Source organism: Papio anubis, chromosome 7 (genome assembly GCF_008728515.1).
Source record: "Papio anubis isolate 15944 chromosome 7, Panubis1.0, whole genome shotgun sequence".
Classification (NCBI taxonomy): domain Eukaryota; kingdom Metazoa; phylum Chordata; class Mammalia; order Primates; family Cercopithecidae; genus Papio; species Papio anubis.
The window spans coordinates 97,181,929-97,205,079 of NC_044982.1; the positions used below are offsets into that span (position 1 = coordinate 97,181,929).

Consider the following 23,151-nt stretch of genomic DNA (forward strand, 5'->3'; position numbering starts at 1 on the left):
TGCCTTTCTACCAAATAGCCTCTGTTTGCTACTTACTATGTTCATAGTTTCATGTTGTAAATTATATCTCTTAATTTGAACGTGCCCTAAAGCTCAGCAAAGAAGTGAAAAGGATAAACATCAATGTAGATACAATTCTAAAAAATGGTGAATTCAAGTGGAGAAACAGAAAAAAGAAAGAAGAAAATTAATGGAAATAGAAAGAATCGATATGACAAAACCAGGGTTTTAGGAATGTGTTATATTTACGGAAAATGAGTTTTGAGGTAAAGGAGAAAGAAGAGAGATAATAAATATTTCCCAATATTAGTACATTTGGGGAGATCATCATTTGCTACTTCTGTTGATATTCATATAAATATAATTTGTTTATCCACATAGACTGTTAGCTTCTTAAGGGTATAGAAAGTGTTTTACTTTAAAAATAAAGGATCGGCCACATTCACGCCTGTAATCCCAGCACTTTGGGAGGCCAAGGCAGTTGGATCACCTGAGGTCAGGAGTTCAAGACCAGCCTGGCCAACATAGCAAAAACCCATCTACTAAAAATACAAAATTTAGCTGGGCGTGGTGGTGAGCATCTGTAATCCCAGTTACTTGGGAGGCTGAGGCAGGAGAATTGCTTGAACCTGGGAGGCAGAGGTTGCAGTGAGCCGAGATAGTGCCATTGCACTCCAGCCTGGGTGACAGAGTGAGACTCCATCTCAAAATAATAATAATAATAATAACAATAATAACAAGGATCATTTATTCTCCTCAGTGCCCATCAGGCCTCGTGCCAAGAAGCTTAATACCTCTGATTAGGACAGAAGAGACCCAGAAAGTGTCAATGTTTATAGAAAACTTCCTTCCAGTCATTCTCCCCAGGGACCCTCCTCTCCATCCTCTGTGCAACTACACACACACCTTTCTTGCAGCAAAATTTGTCCCCACGAGCCCCTTTCCCGGACACAATGGCTCATCCTCTCTCTCGGAGGAGGGCTTTCCCAGCTTTGCTCCTCGTCTCTGAAAAATGCACACAAACCTTGATATTTGGAGAGTGGGTACTGCTACGGTAGGCAAATGACATGAGCCAGCACTGGAAACCAGGTGAAGGCCCAACAGCATTTCCACAATGGAAGCATGAGGGATAGCGATTATCATGAGTTCGTGAGTTCCAAGCTCAGCAGAAAGTGGTCACAGCTGTCTGCCCTCCTGAGGGGTAGTGGGTGCCAGGCCTGTGTACCTCAAGTGGGCATGGTGCAATCAGTGCATTAACCCTTGGACTGATCAAAGAAAAAGAAGAGTTTCTGGAGAACATACAAGGAGGTCATGAAAAAAAATCTCCAGGATGTAGGATGCCACTACAGAGAAAGAAAACTTAAATTAAGAGCATGGGTTATAGAGACATCATATACCAATGGGAGAAAGATAAAAAACCTCTGCTCAGGATACATTTGTTTCCTGCACCCTAGCTTCCTTACGCTGCCTCCTTGCCATTTCTCCAGACATACTCCTCTCCCATACTACAGCAAGTAGGAGGGTTGAGGAGTGAACAAACAGAACGAGAAGTCTGTCCAACCTTTGATGACCTGTTATGAGTGGAACTGTATCTCCCCCAGAATTCATACGTTTCAAACCCAACCCCCACTACCACAGAATGTGACTCTATTTGGAGACAGGGCCTTTAAAGAGGCAACCAAGGTGAAACAAACTCATATGGCTCCAATCCAATAGGACTGTATCCTTATTAGAAGAGATGAGGACATAGATACACATAGAGAGATGACCACGTAAGGACACAGGTGGAAGGCACTTATCTGCAAGCCAAGGGGAGAGGCCTCAAAAGAAACCAAACCTGCCAACACCTTGATCTTGGTCTTCTAGTCTTGAGAATGGTGAGAGAACACATTTCTGTTGTTTAGGCCTCCCAGTTCGGCAGCCAGAGCAGACTAATATATAACCGTAACCCTCTCCCAGCCCTTCACACACCTTGTACGCCTTCTGTGCTTAATCACATTTCCTTGAGCTCACCATGCAGTCTCCTCCTCTAAACACTTGCACAGGCTGTTCCCTCTGCTTGGAATGTCCTTCCCTCCCCCTTTCTTCAGCGGGCTCACACCTACTAATATCTTAAGATCCAGCTAGTGTCACCACCTCCAGGAAGTCCTCAGAGAATACTCTCTAACTGCCTTCTGACTCCCTCCCACCTGCTTCCCCTTTCCACCTGAGCCAGCCTCTGCACAACCTAGCATGGATCCTATTGTGGAGAGCTCTCACTGTGCTTCTCCCTCATTAGCCTTTGGTTGGTGTCTTTCATTTCCATATTTTTGCCTCCTAAAAGAGCCAAGCTCAGAGTGGCCAGTAACTGTGAGGGAGAGAACAAACAAGTGAGGACACAAGAAGAAGAAACCCTTCCTCACTGGAGCTGCCCAATAGGTATGGGACAGGAGAAAATGGCAAGAAGAGCCCATAAACATTAGGAGGAAAGGAGAAAAGGGACATGGTATTGACGGTAGCTATAAGACTGCACCTAGCCAGGCAGGAGGTGAGAGCAAGAGGGATTGCCTAGAGCCTGACTACTCAAAGTGTCTCCCTGGGTAGCAGCACAGGTATTAAGTGGGAGGGAGGGAGAGACAGAGGGTGAGGGGGAGGAGGAGAGGGAGGGGGAGAAGGGGAGAGGGGAAGAGGAAGAGAGGAAGAGAGGGAGAGAGGGAGAGAGGGCGACAGGGAGACAGGGAGAGAGGGAGAGGGGGGAGAGAGAGAGAGAGAGGAGACTCTCAGCCCAGATATGCTGAATCAGAATTTAAAGTTTAACAAGCTCTGCAGGTGTACATCATGACTTGAGAAGAATTGGCTTGGAATGGTATCAAAAGAAACCTAGAGTTAGACAATTTTTGTATTTTAGTATTTATATTCATTGCCCTTTTTTATTGTATTTGGGGCTTTAGAAAAAAGGACTAAGAGGAACAATTGTCTCTAAAGATGACGCTGGTTATTTTCATTCTCCGGGAATCCTCACACCGTGGAGTCCCGCAGGGAGGGAGCATAGACGACTAATAACATGGCCAGGGAATGGGGGAGTGGAAGAGAGGAAACCTGCCTTTTTATTTTGTGTCTGACTGTTGTTTTGGCGGCATATCTGAATCTCAGAATGAAAGTTGAGATGCTGAGCTTCTGGATCATGATGGTTGCCTGGATTTCCCCCTCCTAACTTCCTTTACCCAAGAAAAATCCAAAGAGGCTGACAGGACATAAAAGGGCTGAAAACCCAGGATTCCCAACTATGGATGGTCAGTTTCTCAGGGAAATTACTCCTCACACAGGACACATGGGATGGCCAAGGAAGAGGAGTGCCTACTTCCTCTCTAGGAAGAAGAGAGGAAGGTTCTACAGAGAGGATGCTGGGTGGTTCCCCAACCAAAAATCCTGACGGTCACCTCCTGGCTGCCCGAGGATGGCATTCTCACCTTGCTGAATCTGTCTGTGCAATTGTAACTCCCAGAAAGGCGCAATGAGCCTCGGTGAAAGGGGTGGGTGGTTGCAGAGTATGCCCTGGGATATAAAGTAATATAAGTGGGAATAAGGATGGGAAACTTTTAAAAAATTATCTACTGCTGAGTAACAACCCACCCCAGAACTTAGTGGCTTAAAACAATACGTATTTTGCTCAAGAAATCTGCAGTCAGTACAGGGCTTAGGAGGGAGAGCTGGACTCTACTGTCAGCTAGGATCATCTCATTTGGCACCTGGCACCTGGGCTACAAAGACAAACAGCTGAGGGTCAGAATAGCTGGGCTTCTTTGGACATCTGTTTGTGGGCTCATCCTGATCTCTCCAGCATAACAGCCTCAGGGCAGCCAGACTTAATGCATGCATGCTCTGGGCTCCCAGTGTACCTGCCTCAGAGAGGAGGCCATGTGACTTTCATAGAACGTGACTTTCATAGCCTCAGAAGTCAGCCGTGTTAGTTCTGCTGCGTCCTGTTCATGGAAGCAGTTACAAAATTCCATCTGGACTCAAGAGGAGAGAACACAGACTTCACCTCTTGGTGAAGGATGTTCGATGTCACTTTGTTAGAAGAACCAAGGAATGAGGTATATATTGCAGTGGCCATCTTTGGAAAATACAATCTGCCAGATACATTGAGAGCTCTGTGTCTTGGAATCAGAGCTTCCCATGCACTGTTTCAGGCCACAAAAAGACTATGGAATGTTTCAGAGTATTTAGTAATGAATTCATCTTTCATTTACAAAGAAACAGGGAAGCAAGAGGAATTCATGTCATGGTGTAATGGTACACATTGCTAGCTAGGCACCATAGCTTGCTCTCCAGTTAAACATTTAAGAGGAAGATTCTGGCAGATCCAGAGTACAAACAATTTGGACAGCGATTTCCCTTGTTGGAGAGGGAGTAAGTGCATATGTGTTGGGGGATGGTATAAAGATACATTGAGTCTATGAAAAATATTCTGTAACATATAGCAGGAGACTCGCTAGACCAATGAGGCAGAGAAAAATCATGCCTGTTTAAGGAAAAGCTAACTGCATAAAACAGAAAAAAGATTTAATCTTGCTTTTTCTGTGTTCTTAATACTAGGCAGTATGTGCTTTCTGAAGTAAGAATGAAATTGATGAAAAAGGTGACACTTGAGATTCTGAGATTGAAAGGGAAACTGACATGTAAGAATTGAATTCAGGTAAACTAAAAATAAAATTGTGGAATCAAAATTCAATTCTGATGAAGTGAAGACCAGAATTGAAATTACAAAAAGCCAAATAAATAATATAGAAAACAAGGTAGAGAAGTTTTCTATCGATGCAGAGAAAAGAAACAAAAAATGATGACAGAAAAGATAGGTAATTTGGTCGATCAAAAATAAGACTTACTCTATGGATAAGAAGGACCCAAGGCAAGTATAACCAGAACAAATGACGTTGCTTTAACATGGAGAAAAATGGAAGAAAAACTTGAGCTAGAAAAAAAAAATGTACAACTTAAAATACTGCACCATGTTCAGGGCAAAATTAAAGATGTACTCAGACATAATCTAGCAAATTTGTTCAAATGGAAAAGATTTTAAAATATTCTACAAACATCCAGACAAAACAAATGTTACTTATGATAAAAATGAGAATAGGCTGAATTAAGGGTACAGCACGAGACTAGATGCCACATGAGAAACGAATAAAGTCTGAATGGTACTAGAAAGTGCTTATGACTCAAACTGAAATGTTAATTTGCAAAGAAAACAAAAAGAGATTCTTAGATATTCTAGTCAAGGGTTCAAAAAAGATACCACCCATGCACTTTTCTCGAAAAAATTAAAGAAACGTTCCAGTGAAACAACATGTTAAAGACAAAAACTCAATAGCAAAAATGAGTTCAAAAGAATTGTGATAACCCAGCTAAACATACTAAATTAAGTTTTAAAAATGTCGTAAATAAAGTACAGTTGGAAATTTTTCTTGAGATAGAATAAAAGTGATAAATAGGTCCATAATTCTAAATGTCATTGGCGAGAATGGAGGAAAAGGAGTGTATGTGGGAAAGAAGAGTATGAAATTCTTCATCTTGTAAAGAGTCAAAAGTTATATCATTCATGAATTTGATGATTAGAGAATGTATGCATTCAAGTGTGATCTTAAAAAACAGAATTTGGGCTAGGCGCAGTGGTTCACACCTGTAATCCTAGCACTTTGGGAATGCCGAGGTGGGCAGATCACTTAAGGTCAGGAGTTCAGGACCAGCCTGGCCAACATGGTGAAAACCTGTTTCTGCCAAAAATACAAAAAATTAGTTGATCGTGATGGCACACGCCTGTAATCCCAGCTACTCGGGAGGCTGAGGCAGGAGAATCATTTGAACCAGGGAGGCAGAGGTTTCAGTGAACCGAGATTGCACCACTGCACTCCAACCTGAGTGACAGAGCAAGACTCCATCTCAAACAAACAAACAAACAAAAACTGAATTTGAAGAAGTCAAAGAAAAATACATACTTATAGAAATGGGGAAAATAAAAACCAAGAAAAATGTTAATACATGTTGAGTATCCCTTATCTGAAATGGTTGGGGCCAGAAGTGTTTTGGATTTGGGACTTTTTCAAATTGGGGAATATTTGCAGAGTGTATGCCAGTTGACCATCTTTAATCTGAAATCCTGCAGTGAACACTTCCCTTGAGGGTCATGTTGGTGTTCAAAAACTTTCATATTTTGGAACATTTTGGATGTTTGGGTTAGGGATGCTTAACCTTTACCAGGGGGAAAAACCATATAATATAATGGAAAACATCACAGACTTTTGAGAGAGATACTTATTTTGGTTCACACACTTCCTAACTTTGGTCTTAGGGAAATTAACTTATCTACTTAAAATCTGAGTTTTCTTGTTGGTAAAACTGGAAAAAACGTACACTTCCTAGGGTACTTGTGGGGATGGATTATCTAAAGAACATTGTTCAGTGTTTGGCCCAATTATGATTTGATAAATGAGTAGTTGTAATTTGTTGCCATCATTGTTTTTTTTCATTATCATTATAAAATATTAAAAATACTTGCATCTCCCTGTGTGTCTTTTCCTCAGGGAAGCTGTCCTGGCTTTGTTTTATGAACGCACTCCTCAATTGTATCTGACATTTTTAAATTCTTTGATTTGTATCCTGTTCTAGATTTCTGATCAATTCCACAGACTTGATTTTTATAATGCTTCTTTCTTTACCCATGATTAATTGTGAGTTTTTACTCATTTTCTTGCCTGCAACTGATTTCTGTGTCAGTGTTGAGACTCGGTTTCCCTGAGCCCTGTCTGAGCAAAATCACAGATACCCAGAATAATTACCCAGGATGGGAGGATAGCCAGTTATAACAATAAATTTAAGTGATTTATCTTCCTATATTTAAAATACTAAGACTTCAGGATTGGGCTAAGAAAATCCAACTATGACCTGCTCACAAGAAACCTATCCAAAACAAGGAGACACATATAAATAAAAAATTAAAGAATGAAGATTTACTAGAAAAATACAAAGAAAAAATAAAGGTATTAATGTTAACTTTATTCAAGACCGGGTACATAGCCAAAAATATTCAATAGAGCAAAGTACACGTAAAAATATAAAATCATCAGTGATACTTTATGCATTAAATATATAAATATATAAAACAAAGGTGTATAAGAAGAAATGGACAGAAAGCAATTGTTTTATGTGAGCCTTTTATGGAACTATTGCTCTTTGACAATAGGAAAAGACAAAATATATAAGTTTTAAATGATATGTATTATATATAATTAAAAGGTGTCTATAACAAAACCGATGAAAATAGAAAATATTTTCTAAAGATAAGCATAGAAAATGAACAAATTATTAAAAATAGAATTAGTAAAGTTAACATATGAATTCAAAAACTTTTTAACATAACTCTAGAGAATATATAAAGGTGAAGAGGAAAACTAAAATGTAAAAGTAGAAGACAAATATAAAAATAAACAGGAGAATTTTAACAAATACAAAAATATTCGTTAAAGCACAGTAGTGTTCATAACTTTGAAAAGTTGAATTAAACAGATATTTTCATGGCATAGTTTACCTAACCTTAAGAAAAAGGGTCATGAACTTTTAGAAGACATTCTGGAGATATACATGTACATGTATGTATTGTATTACTTCCAAAGATGTTTCATTTTCTGAAAATTTTACCAGTGATAACTTTCAGAATTTCAGAAAGACAGATAATACCATGTTATCTGATTTTTCTAGATATAAAAACAAAAGCTGAGTGTATAAAGATTCATTTTATGAAGTCAACATAACACTGATCTAAAATTGACAATAGCACAATCAAAAGAAAATAAATGCTATCATGATTTTGCAATGACATGTTAAAATATTGTGATGACATGATGAATAAATGTGCCAATCAAAAGATGTTATTTTTCTTATATGACATTGTGATTCTTAAATTTATATTAACAACAAGCAAAAAACTAAGAATGTATTGAAAAAGGAGAATCAGAGCATTTCAATTGTGTAGGCACATCCTACTAGGTATTAAAATATATCATAAGCAACTGCAACCAAAGCAGTATGGTACTAGCTCAGCAGCTGGTAGGCAGATTGATAGAACAGAGCAATGAACCCTGAAATAGATTCTAGTATGTATTCCAGCTTAAAGTAAGGACAACAAAAATGAGAAAGGCAGAGATTATTTCTCAAATGGTTAGGAAAATTGATTAACTCAAGTTATAGCTTTACTATCCAGCAGCCCAAGACAAAAACAACAATAACAGCAGATGGATTAAAGAACCCACACATAGACAAAAACATAAATAAATAACAAACTTCTGGAAAGGGAACGATATTCTAAGCATAAAAGCAATGTAAGTAATTACAAAGGAAAAGTTAGATAGAGCTTACTGTTAACACAGTTGAAAGTCCTTTACATCAAGGAACATGTTCACAACAATCAAATTACAAATTAGAAGAAGTAGTTGTAGTAACAGAGCAGAAAGATAATACTGAAAGAGTACATGAAGTACTCTTACAAATCAATTAACAAAATACTCCAAAAGACATGGGCAGAGTATCCTCACAGAAAACTTAAATACAAAATATAATTATCAGAAAAAAATGTTCACACACCTAATCAAATACTAATTAAAACAGTTACAAGATACATTTTATTCACTCATTAAAATAGTAAAACGTTTTTTAAAGAAAATTTTCTGTGCTGGTGGAAGTTTGAAAAGACTCCCTAAAATAAATTGCTGGCAGAAGTATAAGTCCGCACAAACTCTGTGAAAATTTATTTGGTACTATGTATATAGGTGTCAGAGGTGTTTGAACCGGAGCAACTCCGTATTGAATAGGGGCTTGGTAAAAAAAATGCAAAGACCTGTTGGACTGCATTCCTGGTAAGTTAAGCCATTCTTAGTCACAGGATGAGACAGGAGGTCAGCACAAGATACATAAAGACCTTGCTGATAAAACAGTTTGCACTAAAGAAGCCAGCCAAAACCCATTAAAACCAAGATGGTGACAAAAGTGACCTCTGGTGGTCCTCACTGCCACACTCCCACCAGTGCTATAACAGTTTACAAATGCCATGGCAACATCAGGAAGTTACCTTGTATGGTCTAAAAAGGGGTGGCATGAATAATCCACCCCTTGTTTAGCATATCATCAAGAAATAACCATAAAAATGGGCAACTAGAGCCAGGGACTGCTCTGTCTATGGAGTAGCCATTCATTCATTCCTTTAGTTTCTTAATAATACACTTGCTTTCACTTTACGGACTCACCTTGACTTCCTTCTTGCATGAGATCCAAGAACCTTCTCTTGGGGTCTGGATCCGGACCCCTTTCAGGTAATGGAGGTACTCAAATTATCATTTCCTTTGACTCAGTAATTTCCCTTCAGTGAATTTAATCTAAGAAAATAATCAGACACATGAACAAAAGTAAGTATAATGCTTTGCTTATTGTTCAATACTTATTGAATAATTGTTTATAATACTGAAAAATTTGAAAAACATGTTCATTAGTGGGAGGCTGGCAAAATTACCCTTTTAAGAAAAGACAGTATACAGTCATTTAAAAAATCTTTTCTAAAACTTTATGAAAGAAATGCTCTTAGTAAAATAAGTGACAAAAGGAGAATTTTGAATTATATGTAGGGTAGGATCCAGTTTTTGTTATGCATACAGACACATATTTAGGACAATGGGTTCTGGAGTTAGAATCAAAGTACCTGGATTTGAATCACAACTCACCACCTACTAGTTTAAGAACATGAATAATTTACATAACCTCACTAAGCCTCTGTTTACTCATCTTTAAAATGGTAATCATGAACCTGTCTCAGCTTGCTATTGTGAGGACTAAAGAGTTATTCAGTGTTAGGTGCCTAGTATACAGCCTGGCTCATACATGGCAAATTTTACATTCACATACATTGAGTTATCATTTGTGTGTGTGTGTGTGTGTGTGTGTGTGTGTGTGTGTATATATATATATGAGAATTACAATTTATAAAATTTTCCTTAGTATTAAAAAATGTATGCACATTTTATAATGCATTTTTGCCTAGGCTAATGGGCAGCCTTCAACAAATATCTCATGCACTCTGCCACAGCTCAAAGGCATAAAATGAAACCTTGGCTGCTGTAAAAATCAAAATCCACCCTGCTAAACTTACACTGAATAAGAGATCAGATATGTGCCCCCTGTGCTCACTGCTTTCTAGGTCTTTTCTCTGTAAGTAAATGTTCTCCCATTTCCTTGTCCGGAGCTGTCCTGCTAAGTATAATGGTAGCAAGGGTATCTATGACACAACCGCCAAGGTGGTGGCCACCCCCATTAGCCCCCATCCTGTGGATGGAAGCTAAACTTATGGCCAGTGCAACACTTGTGGAGTTCCAGATCCCTTGAACAAATGATCAGCAAATCTGGAGTTATCAGTTAAGGAGGATATAATTTTAAAATGTAGGAAAACCAAGACTTCTAGAAGGAAATATACCAAGTTGAGACAGAGGAAAAAACAGTGCTTCTGTCCTTTCAATGTTCATATCGAAGAGAATGTACAGAGGCTGCATCATTCTTGCTTTGTATTCCTATATTTAAATGTGTTGAAAGAAAATTGTAGAGACCGATATGGAACTGATGGTAGAAGAAATACAAACAAAAGGAAATACCAGGTTCTTCAAAACTGAATCACGAAACAGAAAAAAGTCTTCGCTTTTCACAAGAAGTGAAGCCAGGCCTTCCTTGTAATAGAAGATTAACATGCCACCATCCTGAACAATTATTCCTCAGGGGCAAAATCTCTTCCATGCATTTCCCAGGGGCCAAGAAGTCATCTGGGATAGAGTTTGAACTTGGGAATTGGTGAGATAAGGGCCATAACAAGATGTTGGAACAAAGACAAAGTGTTGAGTCTTGAACGTCAGTGTGATGTGAAGCCAAGCACAAAGGCAGATTAATATCAGGGCTGGAACTATGAAGTAGATAAGGTTCAAGCTGAGGTCATTTGTTGTACTAATATATTAGAAAGTCTTAGAGGTCGATAAAACCTCATCCTCTGAGAAGAGTCAGGTACAGCAATTTAATTATGTTAATAATATTAGGGAAAAAACCCAATGTGAACTCACAGCATTAAAAAGCAGTATTTTTTCCTAGCTATGTGTTTCAACAGCAGTAGCAATTTGGTACCGCCTATGATATGGACAGGAGGCAAGGAAATTAAATACTGGGTAAAGAGGGCAGTTCCCTGGCAAAGGCCCCACCCTCGAGCCTGGAAACCCACGGCCCTAAATGAGAACAGGGATTCATGTTTTCATCCCCAAATGTTGCCTTTTAGCCTGCCACACCCCCTATCCTGTACCCATATAAATCCCAAACTCCAGGATCCACGAGCAAAGAGCAAAGGAGCAGAAGAGCTGCACAACAGATGAGAGAAGAGAAGGAGCATCTGAACATCAAGAGGAGTTCAGCTGGGGACAGTTGGAGAGAAGATTGGCTGCTGGATGGCTGAACTCCAGGGGAAGATAATTCTTTCCACTCCATCCCCTCTCCAGCTCCCCATCCATCCTGCTGAGACCCACTCCCATCTGGCAATACAATTTCCCACATTTACCATCCTTAAATTTGTCCATGTGACCTGATTCTTCCTGGATGCCAGAAGAGGATCCAGGTACCAAGAGGGCACTGAGCTGGTTAACACTTAAGCCATCTGTGGATGGCAGAGCTAAAAAGAGAACTGTAACACACCCAGTGGGGCTTTGGGAGTCACAGGCACCCACCCCTAGATGCCACTGTGGTGCTGAAGCCCAAAAGAGCTTACCCTGGCTCCTGCACCTGCCCAACTGCATGCTCCCCCTCCTGTAAGGGGTTTGAGCCATGATAGTGGCCGAACACACAAGCCACACCCCTGTCACACATCCTGCAAGGGGGGTCAGGGAACGCTCCCATTTCAGTAGCATTTTGGTCACTGCCTATGCTCACATGAACTCCTAAACGCCCAGATTTGGGTCTCTATCTCTCACCCTCACTAGAAGGAACTAGCACCCCTGGATCACACATACACAAAGAGTAGCATGAACCTAGAGTACCCTATTGTTTCCAGATAGGAAAGATAGTTTCAAAAATGCCAGAGACAGTGCTGAAAGGACAAAGGAGCCAGCTTCAAGGTCTCCTGCTGGCCAAGTTATAATTTGAGAATTAAAAAAGGTATAATAGTTGTAGTTAACTGAAATATGATGAGTTTGTGAAAGGCCAAAATTTTATAATGATATTCAGAGAAAAGTTAATATATATTAAAGGTAATTAGGATGAACATAGAAATTTGGCTATCATGGGATATGTTTAATATTTTATTAATTTTAATGAGGAAGTTAATATAAATTAGTTTTTTATTTCTTCTATTAACTCTATTTGATTTTAAAATATAAAATCAAATAAAACTCATGTTTGACATAAAACTCATGTCAAACTGCATAACTAGAGAAGAGGTAGTACAGGAAACAGAGTTAGGCAAATTACCCAGGGAAAATATACAGAAACTCTACCAAGAACAGGAGGGCCTTCTAAGCACCAGTGGTCACACACAATAACTAGAAAAAGATCGAAACTGTGTTCCAAGATGATGAAGTCAACAAATATCTTAAGAAGGAGAATGCATTGTACTACCCTGGTTCTACCTGTCCTGAGAGATGAAACCTCTGGATAGTCTCACTCAGGATGAGACACTAATGAGGCAGCCACACATTTTTAATAACACCAATAGACCAGGCCCAGTTATCACAATGACAGGACAATGGGCTATGTTACGGTAGCCAAGACAGACATCAATGTTTGATAGGGAAATTCCAGGCTACTAAAAACTAAAATCCATGGGGAAAATGTAGACTTATTTTTTTTTAATTGATGTGAAAAGTCAAGATTAACTTGCCGGGCGCGGTGGCTCAAGCCTGTAATCCCAGCACTTTGGGAGGCTGAGACGGGCGGATCACAAGGTCAGGAGATCGAGACCATCCTGGCTAACACGGTGAAACCCCGTCTCTACTAAAAAATACAAAAAACTAGCCGGGCGAGGTGGCGGGCGCCTGTGGTCCCAGCTACTCCGGAGGCTGAGGCAGGAGAATGGCGTAAACCCGGGAGGCGGAGCTTGCAGTGAGCTGAGATCCGGCCACTGCACTCCAGCCTGGGCGACAGAGCCAGACTCAGTCTCAGACACAATCAAAAAAAAAAAAAAAAAAAAAAGATTAACTTAAGAAGAAAGTAGCAGCCTGATGTCCATGGTTTGGATTTAGATAATCTTCAGAGAAATAATCTGGCCTCCTGCCCTAACTAAGAATCAATGGTTCAGCCAGATCCTACGACCTTGGCTGTCTAAGTTGATATTCCTTTTCTTTCTGGTCTGGAATACTATAACCTTGAGATTTTTGATTAAGTACTGCTATAATCTTAGGTAGTATAGGCATAGTATAAAAAAATTAAGAAATGGGGAAGAAAACAAGACGTTGACATTTTAGGAATAGACATAGGTATTAGTAACATTTTTCATGATCATTGTATTTGTGTATGTTTTGTGGTTTGATATATTTGAAGTGCTTAAAGGGATGGCATGGAAAACAGGGACTAAAAAATTGTCCTTTAAAACAAATGACACAGAAGAATTTTTATTGAGTCTTTCGAGATTAGTTTCTATTGCATTGATAGCAGAACAGACTGTAGTGGGTTGAGGAGCAGATGGAAATGGTTAAGACTAGGGTGAGACAAGAGCCTTGGGGCTAAATATAAGGGGAGGAGGGTGCCAAAAATGAACTAATCAAGATAAATAATTTTTTTCTTTTTCATATCAGACAGATAATGCATCTACTTCATAAAAAGATTTGAGGGAGACACATCTCACGCATGGGGATGAAAACCCAATCATCATACTTATAAACTGGAAAAGGAGCAAGGTTGATATTTTAAGGCACTGTTTTTTAAGAGTCAAAATTAATGTAAAGAAGTCTATGATAAACAAAATGTCCATATTACATACTGGCGGGATGAAAACTAAGAGTGTGGGTGCCCATAATCGGTCCTTTTAAAAGCTGTCTGTGTGCAAGAAAGAAGGGAGCTTGGGCTGGAAGGAAAGCAAAAGTCCACGGAGGTGGGTTGGCTTGCTTTCAGCTTTCAAGAATGGAGAACCTTGAACATATGCCAATGCTTAGGTGATGGCCTAAGTCCAATCCTTTCTCATCCAATCGTAATTATGGGGAGGCAGAGGAATTTGGGCCCTCCGGTTGGCGATACAGGACAAACGAATTCTTCCTGAGCGCATGGTATCGGGGTCGGGGAGGAGAAAAGCTTTCATGGGACAGTGGGATGTCTTGCCTCAAACGACAAGTAGTTCTATCCTCCTGAGAACACGCAGGCTTTCTTATCCCTTTCTCCAGTTTGTGTTGATTTGATGAGCCTCTTTGCCCACATCCTGCTTATAGGTCTGCCCAGGCTCACTTCTCTTTTCTTTCAGCTTCTTTCACTTTGCCAGGACACCATTGTGAGGGTTGGATTGGGGAGAGAAACTCTACACCTTGTTACTTAAAGTGCAGTTGGGGACCATGCCAACTGGCAGCTTGTGTCTTGTCTCAGATCCTGCCTCATTGAGAAGCACCACTTATACCTCTGGCCTCAAACTTGCTCTGCATGGGAGGCACTTGGAGGCCTGCAAAAAAATGCCAATTGTGAGTTCTCCCCCACCCGCTCCTGGATCCTGATTTAATGGGTTGCTCTCACTGCACTTCTCAACATGGCTGGGGCATCAGGATTCTTGAAAACTCCCAGGCAATTCTAGTGTGCAGCAGAACAGTAAAGTTTGAGAACCACTGCTCTGCATCACCTACTCCCCTTTCCTAGCTTCTGTGTGGCCATTTACCAGCAACTAGAGGAAGGGCAGAGGAGAAAGGAAATAATCGTTTTTGTCTTTGATTCGGGATCATAGGTGGTGAGATCGATGATTTTCCCTCCAGGGGTCCTGTGCCTCACACTTTTTCACATTAAAGCCAATCAGTTATCTAGTAAGTGTATTAGTTATTGGATTCTATGTTATCCCATGTGTGGGTTCCCACAGCCTATGAATACGAGTATGTTCTCACCTGTTTTCATTTCCTTTTGAAATTCCAATGAACACTCCAGGTTGGAACAGCCCTTGCATACTGGGGCAACAACTCTGCAACTTTTCTTTCCAAATTTCAAAGTTTAGTTTTTAAGTAAGAGGCTTATTTACTCACATAAGCTTATGGGTTTTCCCAGGCAAAAGTGGCAGTTTTAAGTTTAATCAAATTTGGGAGAACTTTATTAGTGTCAGCTGGTTCACTATCTTTTCTCTGAAAGTGCTTCAGAACCACAGTAGTCGAGTGCTTGCCTTGTTTTGATCATGGAGGTAAGACATCACTTTGTTCCGCAAAGACTGAAGTTATCAGTTGAAGTTAGAGTTGCTCATTTTGAGGCCTCCTTTTGTTTTTCAAACCAATTACAATGATTTGATCAAATAATTGGCCAACAGTATTGTTTTAGTCAAGGTTCTCCAGAGAAATAGAACCAATAAGACATATACATGTATATATAGAGACAGAGATGAAGGATTTATTAGAGTATTTGACTCATTTAATTATGGAGGCTGAGAAGTCCCAATATAGACCAACTGCAAGTTGGAGAACCAGGAAAGTCAGTAGCTTGACTCAGTCCCAATCCCAAGGCTTCAGAACCAAGGAAGCTGTCAGTGTAATTCTCAGTCCAAGGCCAAAGGCCTAGGAGCTGCTGATGTGAGTCAAAGGCCAGAGAAACTGGAGTTCTGATGTCTGAAGACAGGAGAAGAAGGGTCTCCTGGCTTTGGAAGTGAGAGGATGAGAATTTGACTTTACTCCTTTTTGTTCCCTTCAGGCCCACAGCCCATTGGATGGCATCTGCTGCATTGAGAGTGGATCTTCCCCATTCTAGTTCACCTACTTACATGCCAGTCTCCCCCAAGAGCACTCTCACAGACACACTTAAGGCAGCCGAATTATTCTAATTAAATGCCAAATGAGTTGGGTTTCCCTTTCAGCAGAAGGGGAATGGGCTCAGTGCCCTACTGAAGCACTGAGAATAAATAATGCCTTCCCAGCTATTTGGGTTCCTTTGATCCAGTCAAGTTGACACCCAAATCAACTTTCATAATATTTCTGTCTTAGTATGTTTGTACTGCTCTAACAAAATACTGCAGACTGGATCATTTATAGAAGACAAACATTTATTTTTCTCACAGTTCTGGAGGCTGGGAACTCCAAGATCAAGGCACCAGCAGGTTTGGTTGCCTGGTGAGGGCTGTGTCTGCTTCTGAGATGTTGCCTTCATGGCACATCCTCTGGAAGTGAGGAACACTATATCCTCAGGGGTAAAAGAGCAAATGAGTCAAACACTGTGTGAAGCCTCTTTTATAAGAACCTCAATCCCACTCACAAGGGAGGAGCCCCCATAGCCTAAACATCTCTTAAAGGCCCCACCTCTTAATACTATCATATTGGCAACTCCTGAATTTTACAGGGGACATATTCAAACCGTAGCAAGTACAAACCCTAAACTGAGAAAGAGGAGGAAGAGTAAAGGGTAGAGGAGAAGAAAAATAGGAAGAAGATGAAGATAAACAACACAACAAGCAGCTTTGATGCACAGAATATGTCTCAGACATGGAACAGCACAGAACAGCTAGTAGGTGCCCATCAGTCACTGCTTGGATGGATGAATGGATAAATGGATAGATGGATGATCTGCCATCCATGGCTCTTTATCAAAGCCTAAGGATCTTCTCTGAATGAAACAATCATGGTAGGGTAGGGTAGGGAAATTTATTTTTCTGGAGAATAATGATTGACCTGGGGTCCAGATGAAATAAGGTAAAGGGCCATCTGGTGAGAAGTCCTCAACCCAAAATAGGATTAGGCTGCAGAGATGGCAGCTGTCCACACAAATTTCATCCCTGTTGACCACTTTTTCTGTTTCTGTTTGATCATGGCAGACAAGTGACAAAGAAGCAACCCTCTGTAAGTCTCTTGACTCCCTGGATTGAATATGTCCCCAGTCTTAGGGAGAGACCTGCAAAGGAAATTCCATGCATGCTACATTCCAGCCTAGCAAATACACACTGACATTTAGGTCTGAGTGTCTCACAATCTAGGTACAAAATAGAGCAAAGACTGAAAATGCTCCTAGGAATTAATGTCTTTTGGTCACTTAGGATCACTGAGCTGGATTGGAAAGAAAGGAAATTTCATCTGGAGAAGCTATACTATAACTGGGCACTTCTACAATGCAGTAAATTAACAGGACTTTACCATTTACTTTTATTAAGAAACTCTTATAGCAGAACTCTGAAAATACAAGTAAAAGTATACTGATTGTTCAATACATTTATAACAAATTGGAATTTTCAAAGTTTTAAGACGGTCTGTTAAACGCAAGGAAATCCCTGGGTGCTATTTGCTGTAGAGCCATGCATGAGAAAAAGACACTAGGAGATAGTGGAAAAAAACCAAGATGTGTTTTCCTGTCCTTTCTTCTCTATTCAACACAGAACACAATGCTTCTGTGACCAGATGGATGGTTTTTTTCTCCCCACACACCAAGCAATCAATTCTCCAGCCAGTTCTCCAGTGGACACCAGGTGGTTGTTCTCTGAGTCAACTTAATTCTGTCACTATTTACCTGGAGACAGCATCAGATCCCTCAGGTTGGGGGTTCAGCCCTGCAAGACTGCATCCCACTTCAGATACCAGTCACAAGCCCTAGATTGTGGCCTGCCCCTCTGCCGATTGGCTATAAATTGGGGTTACCACAACCCCCTCCTGGAGTTTGATTAATTTGTTAGAGCAGCTCACAGAACTCAGGAAACACTTTACTTATGTTTACAGGTTTATTATGAAGGACATTACAAAGGATACAGTTGAACAGTCAGATGGAAGAGATGCATAGTGTGAGGTCTGTGGAAAAGGGCATGGAGCTTCCCTTCCCTCTCTAGGTGCTCTACCCTGCAGGAATCTCCACGTGTTTAGCTTTCTGGAAGCTCTGTCCAACCTTGTCCTTTCTCAGGTTTTTATGGAGTCTTCATTGCATAGTCATGATTGATGACATCATTGGACCATTGGTGATCAACTCAATCTTCAGTTTCTCTCCTCTCTCCCCTTTCTGGGGATTGGGAGATAGAATTGAAAGTTTCAACTCTGTAATCATGTCTGGGTCTTTCTGGAAACCAGCCCCCTTCCTGAAGCAGTTTAGGAAGGTCACCAGTCATCTCATTAGCATACAAAAGACACTCTTATCATTCTGGAGATTCCAAGAATTTTAGGCGCTGTATATCAGGAAACAAGATACAGTCATGTCTTGTTTAGTGATGAGGGATATGGTCTGAGAAATGCATTATTAGGCAATTCTATGGTTGTGTGAACATGAGAGCCTGTACTTACATAAACCTAGATGGTACGGCCTCCCACACACCTAGGCTTTATGGTATAGCCTATTGTTCCTAGGCTATAAACCTGCACAGCACATTACTGTACTGAATACTGTGGGAAATTGTAATACAACAATGAGTATTTGTGTATCCAAACATGTCTAAATATAGAAAAGGCACATTAAAAATACGATAATATAGTCTTATAGGACCATTGTCATATATATGTTCCATCTTTGACCAAAACTTTGTTATGTGGTTCATGACTATATATATTTCACAATATCAGGAATTGTGCTTTTGTTACCATCACTTTTTTGAAGTCTCAGGAAGCACCATTTGAGGAATGCTGCAGTGGGCATTGTCTTTTGCACTGATTTAAAGAGGATTGGCTGAGAGGAATGGTGTTCTCCATATACCAACTGGGAAGGCTCCTTTCATGAACTTATTAAAAATCATACTTTATTCTCTAGTGCCATGGGCTATTCCCCCTGTCTGGAATGCTCAGACCCTGGAGATGAGGCTGTTCTAGAAAAACAGTGAGAGAGAATGGTTTTAATACCTCCCCTATGCAAAAGGCATATGTAATGGTGACAATTTATCTTGTTACTGTTCCACATGTCAAGTCACTGTGCTTTTAGCACAGCAACAGAGAACATAATCAACTTTAGATTGAGGAAATTGTGGGTGATAATTATAATTACAGGGCATAACTCTATTTGCTTTTAAAAATACAATTTTTAAGAAAGTAGTGTAGAAATCAGAATCCATCATATTTCTATTTCAGTTTTAAGGAAAAGCTATTCATTGAAAAGACATTATTTTCTTTTGGATATTAACACTTTGGAGATCATCACACTAAAAAGATTTAAACGCAATTCTGTCTTCTTTTTTTTACCTAAGTGGGTTTTGCACAGACTGTTCTCCCTGTCTGAGATGCTTAACTCCTGGGCCTATTGTCTTAGTCTTTGGGACTCAGTTTACCCATCACTTATTCATAGAGGCCTTTGATCTAAATTAGGTCACCTATTATATTTCCTTGTACCATTTTGAACTGTTTTTTTTCACAATTCTTATCACAATTTATAATTATTATATTTTATAGAACCTAAGATGCCACTAATTGTAAAATGCACCATTATTGTACATACCTCTGAGAAAGTTCACGAAAAGAAGCTCAAGGTGAAGAATTTAGCATGAGACTTCCCATGCAAAGCTGGCCTACTGAAGCAAGGGCACATGAGAAATGAACCCAGCATGTAGAAAAGGACAGCAAAGAAACTTGCCAATTTCAACCTTAGCTCCAGAGGGAAGGAGAAAGAAAAGTCTCTCCTTTTCAGGAGAGAATCAGGAGGTGATCATCTTGCGGGTTTGTGGTCTAAAGTCCACCAACAAGTTTTCTGTGGTCCAGAAAACCTCAAGTGGAGAGTATAGTTTAAAAGGAATCCCATGTTGAAAGTGGCCTGGGTGAAAGAAGCAAATTCATATACAATCCAGAAGAACTTTACTCCCTTACAGGCCAACTGCATCATAAGACGTATTGATGGTACAACGTGTCTCAAATTTGAATGTGCTGAGATGTTTAAAAAGTAGTTGCATTTGCAAATCAATAAGATACAGGGTAATTTATTTGCATGGATATTTGCTTAATGTTTAAGGTTCATAGAATTGGCCTCTGCTTCCTCACATCTTCACCTCCTTTGCCCAGTACAGGGCCTGCATATAGTGGACATTCAATAAATGGGAACAGAATGAATGAGCGAAACAAATTCCTCTTGAGCTTCACTTGTTGAAACTTTGACTTTTTAAAAAAATACAATTCTACTCACTTATGTATGTCGAATCACCTTTTGACATAGTGGAAAGAGTATTAAACCAGAAAATTCGAGACCCAGATTTTGACCTTAGCATCCTTACTGATTAACCCTATGATATGGGGCAAAGCCTTTAATCTTTCTGGTCCACAATTTACCCCTCTGTAAAATGGTAGGGTTGTGTCTTATTATCTCCAGGGTCTCTTCGCATTCTAACAGATTGTGCCTTGATTGTACAAAAACATAATAATGAGGCCCACTATTGTAGAGTATGCATCATCATAGTTATCACATAGCCTCTCACAATAATAAGAGTTGACATAGTGCCAAGAACTTGGTCATGTATGAAATCCTGATATGACTCTGTCTTCATCTTTAGTAACTTTTCACTACATGAAGACTGCACTTTTCATGATGGTTTTAAATATTTTTACACAATGGATGTAAATGGCAGTCAACGTAAATAAAGAGTAAGAAAGTGAGCCTGAGGAAAATAAAACATACTTGGAAGAACCAGGTACTTGTCATGGATAAGAGGAAGTCCAGTGCTTTGAATCAAATAGCAGAGACAAATAGCGGAGGTCAAGGTAAATTGTGTGTAAGAAGCAAGTTAGATTTATAAGAAACAGGCCACCATAAACCCTGAAGCTTTGAGTCAAGCAGGAGACAAGTTGTGGGCAATCAGAAACCAAGGGATTCTTAGGAGCTGAAGACAGAATGTAAGGCGAGGAGAATGCAAGAGAGAGCTTGTGTAGCAGAGGCAGGATGTTGTACAGCTGCTGTCCTGGCTCGAGGAAATTTCCAGTCCATTCAGCTCAGTCCTAATTCTGTCAGGGTGCAAAGTTTCCCTTCCGCTTACAAAAGGTCAAGCCTCTGTTAGTCTACTATAAAGTATCTAGGGCCACAACAGGGGGTTGTCCACAGGCAAAATGGGTCAGCTGTGGGAGGGAGGCCAGTACAGCCTCTTGTACTGAATGCTCCATGGCTGGTAGACTGATGGCTACCGTGGGTGACCATTGCTCAGCAACAGCCCAGGCCTGCTCAACTTCCAGTTAGAAAGAAGTTCCTTCCCTCATGCTTTAAGAACTAAGATACAGACACTCCTTCTCCTAGTGACCAAGACACCCTGGGCATTCCACTGGCAGTGGCCCCAGCCTGTAGACAACCCACCCCCACCGGGCCCTGCCACTCAAGATTCACTGTGGACAACCTGCTACCCCCGGCCCTGCCACTCAAGACTCACTTGGGTCTTGCTTCTAGCCTAGCAATGACTGCCAGTCTTCCCCTCTGCAGCACAGCCACTCTAACTTTGTCCCAGGGCCTCTCCCATTGACCTACACTTATTCTGTAGAGTTTAGTTTTCTTTAGGAAGGGGATCTCTTCCTTCAAAGACAAGTATCCATGAAGGGGCCTCAAAGATAAAGGCTTATGGCCCTCCCCTTCCTCCTTCCATTGACAGTCCTGAGTCCTGCATCTGTGCCTGTCTATTCTCTCTCTCAGGGTTTTGACCCAGACTCCACTCTAACTTTTGCCAGGTCAACTATGCAAAATATAGCTATGTGTGCATACAAACTATTAAATGTCCTGAGAAAGGCCTCCCCCAAAGGTAACTAGGGGAGCCATGAGAGTCCTAGAGAAGCCCGTGCTTGGCCATCATCTGTTTATTTATTGAGCCAGGCTCTGGAGGAACAAACAGGATGTAGCAGGGTGTCAGCTGAAGAGCTAGACCTCACCTGCTGCTGCTTTGGGGCCCACTGGCAATGCAGGGCCCACTCCAGGCTCACCCCAACTAGAGGAAATCTTTCCTGATTGTATAGCTAGACTCCATTGTGAATGATGCCAGAGTTAAGAAAGCCAAGAGGATGAGAAGGATTCCCCACTGATAGGAAGTGAGACTTTCAGCCAATAATGAAGCTCACTTGGCCAAAGTCTGGGGGCCTAGAAGATGAATACACACATGCAGAATGAAACCTATGTCCCACTTCCTTGGAAGGAAGTAGATTTCTGGATGAAAGAAAGTGTCATTGGAGTGGAAGTGGTGGGTAGGGGGAAGGAACAATAGTTTATTAGGGAAATAATGCATTGAATGTCATGTTTTAAGAAAATATTGTACAAATGTATGATTTATTCTCCTAGTAAATGAAGCAAGAATTCCAATATATTCCCAGGGAGGACAGGAGGCATACATCACCTCTGGAAAAAGGAGGATATGTGTATACACAAGTCCCAGAGTGGAAGAACGGGTTAAAACCTATCCAACTACCTGGCAGGTTGTGGGAAGGAGAAAGGAAAGAGGTAGTGGAGGCAGGAAGTCAGACCTAAGCATACTGACACCCCTGCTCCAGGCCAACAATGAGGCAACACCTTACGAAATCCATGTCCAGGCAACTGCTCTTCCTGGCTTCATTTATATTTGGCTGTTATTTTTCTCTTTTGCATATTTAATTCATTTTTTAGATTTTAGTGTGGGAATGCATGTCGCCCATTGCAAATCCCTGTGGAATGAAAAACAATATGCATTCATTATGAGAATATATAACGATGGAGAAATAGCCTGTATCTAGGCTTAGTCCAGATAACTACAAGGTCTTCAATTTTAGGGGGAAAAAAAAGAGGGCTCCAAGGAGTTTATTTTGGGAATTTGGAAGCATAGTAGAATCCAAGCTTTCCTATTTTATTTTCTGAGAAATCATATGGGTGTGTGTGCATGTGAGTGTGTATGCATGTGTGATAGGGGAATGACAGGCACAGAATTGGTGCTAAGGGTGATAAATATTGCATGTAACTGACAATGACAATTACACATTTCTTATATGTTTTCAAGGAATCAGAACACACACACACACACACACACACCCTATGTCAGTTTTCAGAGAATTAGAACAC

General features: G+C 40.4%; 1 long non-coding RNA gene and 1 other non-coding gene across 2 annotated transcripts in view; one reads left to right on the forward strand and one right to left on the reverse strand.

Annotated features, from left to right (window-relative positions):
- The first annotated feature begins 13,241 nt into the window (after positions 1 to 13,241).
- Positions 13,242 to 23,151, forward strand: part of LOC103886026 — a 34,231-nt gene continuing 24,321 nt past the window's right edge. The window contains exons 1-2 of the long non-coding RNA XR_004185005.1: positions 13,242 to 16,713; positions 19,557 to 19,805. This is a non-coding gene — a long non-coding RNA (uncharacterized LOC103886026). The remainder of the gene's footprint in view (positions 16,714 to 19,556; positions 19,806 to 23,151) is intronic.
- Positions 13,833 to 13,936, reverse strand: LOC116276270. The gene has a single exon (XR_004185693.1). It is a non-coding gene; the product is annotated as a small nucleolar RNA U13 (small nucleolar RNA).